This window comes from Mercenaria mercenaria, chromosome 9, assembly GCF_021730395.1.
Source record: "Mercenaria mercenaria strain notata chromosome 9, MADL_Memer_1, whole genome shotgun sequence".
In the NCBI taxonomy this organism is placed as follows: domain Eukaryota; kingdom Metazoa; phylum Mollusca; class Bivalvia; order Venerida; family Veneridae; genus Mercenaria; species Mercenaria mercenaria.
The window spans coordinates 32527765-32538993 of NC_069369.1; positions in this window are offsets into that span (position 1 = coordinate 32527765).

The window sequence follows — 11229 nt, forward strand, 5'->3', positions numbered from 1 at the left end:
GAAAAGGAATGAAGTGTTTAAAAAAATGTAAACAAGAGTTATGGTTCTTGCCTCGTGAGATCATCTCATGTTGCCAGTTTGAAAGCTGTTGGTCAAATATTTTCTGAGAAATTGCTTTTTACTTGCGAAACTGTCTAAAGAGGGCTTAATTTTGACAAAATTTTAGCTGTGACATCAGTCATATCTTTCAGGCAGAAAGTAAATGGCTAATATAGGAGACTTACTTCTTTAATGCAGCTAACTTTATCCTTCAAATTGTCAAGCATTTAGAAAAAACATATTAACGATCAGACAAAACAGTCATATTCCCTGTTTTCAGACTTCAGTGTTGTTATATTTTCTGGTCCTTTAGGATCATTGAGTCCATTCAATATCTATGTGATAGAATTTCGCTTAGAACGGTGCTAGGGGGCGTGAGAGGTGTTGCACATTTCATTACCTCTCATAAATAGACTCAATCAAACCGAGTCTGCTATTATTTTGCGTGGTTGCATTCTATGCTTCCAAAGGTTTTTTTTACAAATTTTATGAATTATCACAACAGCAATCTTTAAGTGCTGTGTGGCGGCTGTATAAAGTCTCCCATTACTTGGATTCAGTGTTGTTATATTTTCTGGTCCTTTGAGATCATGGAGTCCATTCAATATCTATGTAATAGAATTCAGCTTTTCAATGCCTGTGCTAGTAGGGCGTGAGAGGTATTGCACATTTTATTACCTCTCTTGAACAAACCCATTCAAACCGTGTCTGCTATTATTTTGCTTGGTTGCATTCCATGCTTCCAAAGCATCTTATATAGATTTCATTCACATAATGCTGTACATTACTTTTAATAAGAGAATGTTTTTAAATAAACATATCAATAGTGTGTATTATCAACATTACAACATTATGTTTGCTTTTTCCGAATTTTAAACATAAACCCCAGGGGCGTAGCCAAATGAGAATGGGGTATGACGTTTGTGAACGCACTACCCTTTTTCATCAAAGATTGCAAATTTTACTCAGTAGAATACTTTTAAATGCTTATTTTATATGCTGCCCTGATTTGTTTTGGCTCATTTGTCTTGCCAATATGTATTTACTAAATACGTTGTTACATATGCATCCAGAAAAGCTAAGTACGTTTTTAAAGATATGCGATTTTTATAGTGCGGTAGAAGTTAGATGATATAATACATTCAATTAATTAATATAGTACATGCGATGACGGAAATACAGAAATCCACAACACGCCTGAAAGATTTTATACACTATTGTGGCATTTCGTCTGGTTTGTTACAGGAGTGGTATTTTCGACGTTTTTCTCGAGCAGTTTGAATCATAAATAAAGGCATTTTGCCTGACAAATGTGAATCTGCGTTAAAGCAGGCAGAGCAACGGGGTTATCTACCCGAAAGTTAACATCTAGCTCAGTAAAACATGAACATCGCCAGTTTCTGTTACACACGTATATATGGTGTGAGCGCCCAGTAGATTCTTCCACTTCGGTATAAATGCAATGACAGATGAGCGGATATCATCACTAACCCTGGTCTATCTCCAGTATTCTTTTAAAAATCACATATTGACTATAAGTATTTGTCACCCTTTGTACTAAGAAACAGGATTTAAAAGTAAAGTGAATGAGGGTCAGGTGGTCTTATTCCTTTGGCTTGTTTGTTTGAGGTTTTCTAGAGAGATTTTTTGTGGATTTAGTCAAACACAAATTTATTTTATGAAATTTACAAGCTTCCGTAAACCGGCTAGATAGCTTCTACCTAGCCAGCATTCTATATCGGCCTGATATCAAACCGACGTCGTTGTCTATGACGGCCCGATATCGGCTTCAATTTCGGCTGCAAATAGGAATGATGTCGGCCCGACGTCGACAGACGGTATCGGGCCAACATCATAATGACATCGGTCCGACATTGGCAAACGATATTTGGCCAACATCAAAATTATATCGGCCCGATATTGGCAGATCGTATCGTTGTCGCGAATTAGTGTGACACGCAGTGTTTCATCAAAGTTTTCTTCAAATATACACTTCATAAATTCTCAGAGTAATTTACTTGAGAACAGATGTGTCTCGCATCATGTCTATGATGGTTATTTAATTTTAATGATAAAATATTTTTTACAACTATATACAACATGTTTTATACAGTTACGTGAGTTTTCGGTATATTCTTAACACTATTAAAATTGTTCAATAAGAATTTTAAACATATTTATATTTTCAATTTTTTGTAAATATAAATATTTCTATGGCAGCATTCTTCATGAAATAAAAATGCATCTTAATTATAACCTCCCTTTATTACATATAAAATTTTGATAAATACCGTCTACAAATTTTGTTTGGAACCTACTTTGATTAATTCTGGCATGCATCATATTTGCTTAATAATTTAGCACACATAAACAGTTAGATTACTTTTTCACGTTTATCAATAATATTTTGAAAAATATAGTTATATTAGAGAATCCAATATCGGCCCGATGTCAATCCGACTTACGAAATAGTTACACTGATGGATGTCGATCTACCGATTTCAATATTTTGCGGCAGTACAACGGTCCGATCTCGGCGATATATGATCATTTTGTGTCGATTTGCCTAAAACCTAACTCACTCACTCATAACGGCCCGACGTCGGCCCTACATCGACACATTTTGTCAAAATTCCGACATTATACCTATATCGGGCCGATATAGTCATGCTGGCTGGGTCCGCACGGAAAAATTCAATATCTCAACAAATTATTTTAATCCCACCGCGGTGCGGGGCAAATGCGTCAAAGTAAACGACATCAAGCACTCAGCCACGAAGGGCCAGATACACATATGTCAGATAAGTTGTTTCTAGACAGTTCAAACTTGCCAGCACACAGGAAGAGTATTCTTGATGGATTCCTTCTCGAACCATTTGCTCCCCTACATTGTACATAAACTAAATTAGAACTAACACGTCTTTTTTTACTTGTGTTAATAATATAACATCGATAAATGGCAGTTTTCGAAAAACAGATAACAGGCAATTGAATGTGTACGTCACACTGTTATGACGTCAACGTGTTATGACGTCACCGCTTGAGCTCAATACGTGCCAGTTTGACTTTTTATTATTAATCATTTGTCCGTATTTAAACCAATTAATATGACTGATTTAAAAACAATATGTGCTTCTGTATTTGAACTGTCGATATACATGAACGTAAATTATATCTAGAGAAAACTGGACAAACGAGGCATTTTTAATGGACATTTTGTCAATCTGTCTGCAACGACTGGTCAGTTCCGGCCTTTTTCACTAACTACCGTGTTAAGAATATATATATATATTGAAAAATATCTTCATAAGGACTTTTGTAATCATTATAAGCAACAATGTGAAGTTTTGTATTTTACTCGGCCTCGGCTAAGCTATTTTACCTTTAATATACTGGACAGATAGAATGAAAAAGTGTTGAAACATTCATGTAAAAAAGAGTACATGTAATATGAACTGTTGGTTTTAATCAACATTTATCAAGAACGGGACGCTTCCTGGCGTTTAAATTGAGAATCAGGTGTTGGTTTGAGTGTATAATCACTGAAAAGAAGGCATAATTTCAACAAAAGTCTATGTACTGGGCGAGGTAGTCTAATCTTTTGAAAAATGATAAATAAGTCATACCTTTTCCAAACAAACAGAGATTGCACTTAATATTTGGAGCAGATTTCAGAACTTACAACATCAAATGAGGTCTGAATCAAACATCAGTAATACATGTATTTTTGTTGACAGTATTCTCCCGTCTTTATCACAGTTTCCATAAGATATGATAATAAAGTAAAAGAAACATTCCCTTTTGTTTCATCGATTAAGACTATAGAACGCGTGTATGCATGGCATAGATTACCGACCCATTAGTATTAAAGTGTGGCTGATATTCTTTAATTGATAAATAAATAAATAAAAATCTTAAGAGTTTTCTAGGAATAATGAGAGCAACATATGGTAACTGTCCATAAAGAGCAGTACCGTAATTTTGAACTGAGAGTCGGCTGAGTTGATACTGGCAGTGTAATTAGAGATAAAAGACCTTTTAAATCACAGAACTGTAACAGATGGAAAACATGTTCTTGCACACCAGACCGGCGTTACCAATGTCGACAAAACCCATCTGGCACCCTCCATACCAGATGACTCTCGTGCTGTTAATGACAACTAGCGATTCATGCATTGAATATGTAACATACGAAAAACATCAGGTACCTTGATACTTTCTTGCCGTTCCTTATAGTATATTTCTCGATTCAAAATACGTTAGTTCATGGTAAGAACATACTGTTCCGCTATAAAAGACAAAACTAAAGAGTAACTTTGTTATTGTGCGACACTGCAACGTCATAACGTCACTTCTGCTTACGGACGTTAATTTCTCTGTTCATACTCTACTGCAAGAAAGATTGTTTTTCTATTTGCTTTATTTATTTTATTGTTTGTAAAATACGTTATGCACAAAAATTCTGTCAGAATAAAAAGCTTATATGTATACGATATGCAAGAAAAAATATCTGTCATGTGTTTACGAATCGGCCATGCGCATGGGTGGTAACTCGGCTAGCGTCGGGACGGATATTTCTATCCAATTCGTAAACACATAACAGATATTATTATTCTAAGAAACACGAGAAAATCGCGCTTAAATGGATTTGAGTATATTGTTTAACAGGTCCTTCTGAAATATATTACAACTACTGGTTTCAGTAGCCAAACTGCTACGTCTGTAGGTTTATTGAAATTAGAGACAGGTGAATACTCAAAGTTTACATTAAATTGTGTGTGTAGGGGTGTGTGTGTGCGTGCGTGCGTGCGTGTGTGTGTGTGTTCGGGTTTAACGTCTTTTTCAACATAAATAGCCTACAAGGAATTGGCAATAAAATCCCAATTACTCTTTGGTGTATTATACAGTCGCATTCGTTTATGTTACATCATCTGCAACCTGATTTAGCACCAAATATGTTGTCTTTTATTTTGATGGCAGTGTTGTTTTTTTATTCTGTAAGTGACACAGCCCTATAAATATTTGTTATTAAGTTGCAAATTTAAATGTTTCTGAAACTCGTTTGTAGCTTAAGTTTATATTGGTCCTTCTGCAAGAATGATGATTGCAGACAACATTACTATTTACTTCGTAAGTCAGATATATTTACGTACTTCAGTCTGTTTTATTTCTTTCTTAAATGTGTGTATTGTAGTATGTTGGCGGGAAAGATATATCAACACTTTCCTGTGTCATAAGATTATTGTGTTAGTAAAAGTGAGGTTAGGTGCGAACAAATAACCGGTACCGACTTTGTTGGTGTTTGTCTTTGTGCTCGTTAATGTGTTCGTTTCATACTCAGCTACATGTTTTAATTTGTGTTTTTGTATTTTTATGTAAATGTTTATTATGTAATCCTACATACAGACACTGCTACGTTGTTTAGAAAGCCACGTTCGTGATGGGACATGACCTTACCTACTGAATTTGTATCGTTTTCTTTCTTTTTTGTTCTTTCATATAAAAATGCCATTCTTGACACCGCATATTTAAGAAATTAGATTTTAACACTGCTTCTCATTAAAAATGAGAAATTCGAGATTTTATTAATTTCTTTTATTCATTTTAATCCAAATGAAATATTTCCAAGAAATAATTGTTAGAATTGGAAAGACAAAAATTCGTAGAGACATTAATTATGTCCTTGAACGGCTTTACATGTTTTCCAATCTTGTTTCATTAGATTTCACACCATTAAAATAAAACATAATCATGACAAAGAAAAGAAATGCCAATGACAAAAGCATCCTGTTAGAGGACGATCAAACGAAGTCTCATTAAATTGCTTGACGTTAAGTCGTTTTCAGGATAGAACACAGACAAAATTAAATTCTTTTTCGCAAAGAAGGTGTGGGAATAAGTTTTCTTTTGTTGTTTTTTGGGGGGGTGGGGTTGCAAAGAAATGCAAGGAAAATTGAGTTGTAAAGTTCACTAGGGCAGATATCTAAAAACACCAAAACATTCATAAGAAAAACATTTTCAAAGAACAAAGCCACTAAAGCAACTTCTCAAATGAAAATGAAAACATACATACAAATAAAAAGGACGAACGAAATTATATAAAATGAAGATGTAAAAGCCTGACACAAAGTACACGAAAATGAAACACATAGTTGAAGAACCAAAATCGGAAAATTTGGACAAGTTTACAATTGCCAACCTCACTTCTAGACTCCTCTTAATATTAGACTAAGTATTGTTTTTATTATATACAGTCATAACCCAACCACCATTTCATGAATCATTAATTCTTTATAACTGTAAATCGTAAAATTCGTCATCTCGCCAGATATGTTCATTCGTTACTTCAACTAGTAAATTTATTTTACTATTTCAAAACACACTACTGGATGCACATGCCATTAAAAGGGTCATGAAATTGGCCTTAATTTTTTCAAACGTTTTTAACAGAGTTTTAACAGGTCACCATTAAAATTCACCCATTACTTCTTACTTTTTTATGGGATTTTCATGACCATAGTTTTAATGCCACATATTAAAAAGCGATGAAATAAGTATATTTAAACCCTGGTAAAAACATACCTTGTTAAAATGACGGCCATGAAAACCTGCTTAAAATAAACCATTAAAATAAGTTAATTGGCTCCTTAAAACTCCATGAAAATGTTTAATTGGCATGAAATTAATGTGCCATTAAAAAATTACCCCTTAATTCAACATTAATTAGTAAATACTAATGGGGCCATTAACTTTTTAATACCCTGTTAATGGCTGTTAATTATTAAAAATTTATTAATGGTCTCATTAAATATGTCAGATTCAATTTTAATGAGTTCGTAATATTTAAATGGTATATCAAATTAAGGGCCATGAAAATTTGCCATCAGAATTAGACATCTTAAGATAATCAACTTCATATTGATATTTGCCGTATTGATTTAAACTACGTATTACTACGCATGTAACAGTATTTATACATGTGTACTGTTTTGTAAAATGCTAGAAGAATATTTGATTCTTCTTTTCTCTCTCATTATTTTGTAATGTAAACACATGTAACAGCCTCGTACAAACATCTATCATATTGTATCCTCATTCTGTTATATGTTCATATGAAATGAGAAAATAAATGGATAATGTATTGTATTGTGTTGTACTGAGAAGGGTTTACAGGTACCGGTTTATTAGATCAAGTGACCATGTGGGTAGTTTTAACTATTCAACTTTTTGATATTGACAGACATTCTGACCAAGTTTTTATTGGTACAGACATTAGGCGTCAGGTGTATTCAAAAAGCAACTGTTGATGACAATGTCAGCGTACAATGGGCGATCACAATTTAGCTCTCCTTCAGTACTTTGTGCTCAGGTGCATGCACTTAAACAGCTAAGAGCAAATGTTTGAGGGATTGCATAACAAGTAGCTCCCCCCAATCCAGCGTACTACACTCTTTGATTCATTGAAACGAAGAAGCCATTGATCTGCCCATGCCCCAAATGAATTCAAATCAGACTTTAAATCTTCACAATCATGTGTACTGTTCACTTCTCTATAAACCTTAGTTTCTACTCAAGGATTAGAAAATTTGAAAATCTAAACTGGTCTGAATACATTTTATAATGTAAATTCCTTACCCCACCCACTTTCTCATACAAATGCTGATTATTTGGACAGGAAAAACAAAACACAGTAAAAGTGGCATGCATCAGTACGTATTTACCCTTACCAAAATAATGTAGATTGATCTTATCAAATAAATTAATATGTATTCATCCGACTTTCATTTAAATAAATCCGATTTTTGGTAGGAACACAATTTAGCAAACATTTGAAAAAATGGGTAACTGCATCAAGGGGAAAGAACTTCAATATGACTAAATATAACATCATGTTATATAACACACGATGTGTGAGTATGTATTTATTGTGATTAAAGTCCATTTTAGAACAATATGGGACAGGAATTATAAACATTCAATGGGACGAGTGCAAGCCAAATACAAAACAAAAAATATATTTTTGTGCTTCTGAAAATATACGAATCACATTTTACAGAATGTAGGATTTAATGGGCATCACATTGCTGTTAAGGGCCATTAAGTTTACTGTTAAATGAACTCGTGCAGAACCTGAACATTTAATGGGCATTAAATCAAATTTAAGGGCCATGAATAATCCTGTTAAATTCAAAATATACAGAATTTCACTATGTTTTCAAAGCCATTAACTTTTTTAGCTACCAAACTAAATTTTAACAGCATGATTCATGGTCAAAAATGGATGTTTTAATGGTATTTTAACATTTAACCCATTAATATTGTGAAACCTGTTAAATAAAGTGATGCAAGAATTAATGAGGTTAATTAACGGTTTTTCCTATTTTAATGGATATTTTACAGGGTTTTAAACCATGTTTGATGGTATGTGCATCCAGTAGTGACAGTAAGTGCGAATAATTCTCCTCTGCTTGATGATTTTAAAGACTAAGTTTTTATAAACCTTTGTGACCATTTTTTTCTTAATCGTATGTGTAAATATCAACTTTGATTGATATTCTTTCAATTCGTTTCCGAATGCTTCTAATACTATTCATAGACCATAAAACAACATGCCCGCTTTGAGCTTCATGCGCCAAAGAATATCGATTGCAAATCAGTGTGCTTCTGAGACTATATTTTCTGAGACAGAATTATGCAGTACAGGAAATGTGTCTGAACGACAGATGTTTCGGCCGGACTGATGAAGACGACGCGTGCATATACTGACAGTCCTATTTGCAGATAGAAGAAGAAGTTTATTCATACAAACATCATGATAATACACATTACATGATACAAGCATCATAATAATACATAAATCAATGATACATTTGATGTAGGTCAACATGATCCATCATCAAATCAGACGTAGACGATTAAAACAAACTCTTACAGATGTGTGTTCTTATGTTATCATTTACCAATTAAGATCGGAAAAAATGTTCTTTTTCTAAGACTTCCATAATATAAGGCGAAATTAGGAATCTATATTTCAATTTTGGTTGTTAAAACCCTGGACATATTTTCAGTTCAAAGAAATGATACATGTGTCTCATGTTTGTGTAAAGACACACATATTATGTCTAATATATGACAATTGTGCATGAATCTGTTATCATCGAAAATAAGATAATATAAATCTTTTGTTTCATCTTATTTAATTCAGATCAGCAAAACAGTTATGTTGGTAAACAAAGATGTATGTTCATTTCATCAACACTCAACTAAGTTTGCACTGATTGTCGCAATTTGAGTTAGATGTGACATTTCGCTTGAATTGAAAAAATTCCATCATTCAACAATCATAATTAATAAGTGATTGTATTCAAAGTTAGTGCTTATTAAATAGCTGATAAGACCATGTTTTGTTGTTCGGATACAACAAAGAAAATTATCTACAGATATCCCAATCGTAACAGTCATAGGAACGGTCTGCTTTGTTCGCGTGGCTTTACTATCTGTGACGGTCGTTAAGATACAAAATAAAACACGTATTTCGGCGAATTTAGATAACGTGATTTCTGTTATATTTGGCAAAATAAATAGCTTGGTCGTTGCTTTTGTTTGTTCAAAAGCTTTAAACATAATTACCAAGTTCGTTTAATGTTTTTAGGTGTTTAATGAATTATGATTTAAAGTTTCACTGTTTTTAAACAGTGTGACTTTCATTTTATAATTGTCTTTGTTACCGTACTACACTTATTTATGAACTGAAGAAATATGAATTATAAAATATCAGAAATTCTGTCCACTTTATATCATAACTAATAGAAGTATTTGAATACCTATAAAATATAATAAAGATCAGTCGTACTAAAATGTACAAGAAATCTAGCAAGCTCAAAGAATGGACTTAACGTTTATATCAGTAAAAGCATTGTCATAGTTTTTCATATACACATGATGTTGTTCGGGTCAAACTGGTATATTTTGATAATTAAAAAAAAAACAATGGAGGTAGGTTACTTTAATATTTGTATGTGCGCATGTCCAACCGGAAGCTAACGTGACGATTTACGACGATGTTTACGACAAACTAAATGTGTTTGTATATCCATTCTTCTTAAAACAAAACATGAACCTGTCTCCGATCTGGTGCTTTATGGTTTAATAATGCAGAAATAATGAATAAATTGCTGCAGAAACGCTTCAAAACAATGTTGCCTTAAAATGACGTCACTGACGTCATGACGTTACGTGTCAGTTACCGCGCAAAATTAACAGCTTTTATTTTAAAAGTACGTAATTCTGTGCATTTTCTTTATTTGAACTATTTTCAAATAGCCATTATTTGCTGAAATACTTTTATTAGTCTTTTGCTCTGAATAAAATTCAATATTTTGCTTCTTTTATGTTGTTATATTGAAATGTTATGCGGAATGTAAGAAAATGGACGATGGTAACCAATGTTATTTGGAATATAGTTGGGTGAAAGATTACTTGTTACGGCCATTTTCAAATAAAAAACTAGCAGTTTGATTTGTAATACCTACTTTTCAGTTTCCGTTGATAATTTGTTACTTGAATACTAAAATTAAGATCTAAAATTGTTCAAATTTAAGTAGAAAATTGTGGTTTCTTGAATTGAATTGATGTTACCATGGAAACAAAGCCCGTGACCTATATATCTAAATGTAAAATTCAAAAGCGTTGACACTGGTCTATTTAAGGAACACAGCTTCGGCTTTTTATTTTCATTTCAACAATATCCATGAGAATAAAAACGGCATGCTGAACGATTTTTTCAAATAAAATGCCAGACAAAGGGTACTACTGTAAGTATTTTAAGCTGTGAAATTTGTTTAAATAAATGCAAATAACACGAAATTATAACTTACGTTAGAAATAATTTGTTTCAAAGCTACATTAACAAGAAATATAATTTTATTCAATATTTTTTATAAGAGTTACGACAAAAAGCAAGATAAAAGCTATTTTAAACATCTCTGTTGCCATGGTTACATTAAACTTTTAGAAAAATAGGGTACCATGTAAAGTGCTTGGTATTTTGCTAATAATATTACCAAAATATTGCATGTTGGTCATTGACAGAATGGCACCGAGGCCGTCGAAAACCCCGTTTTTTATACATAGTTGTTTAAAAATGAGAGAAAATGCGTTACCATGGAAACACGAGCCCCGCGATATATA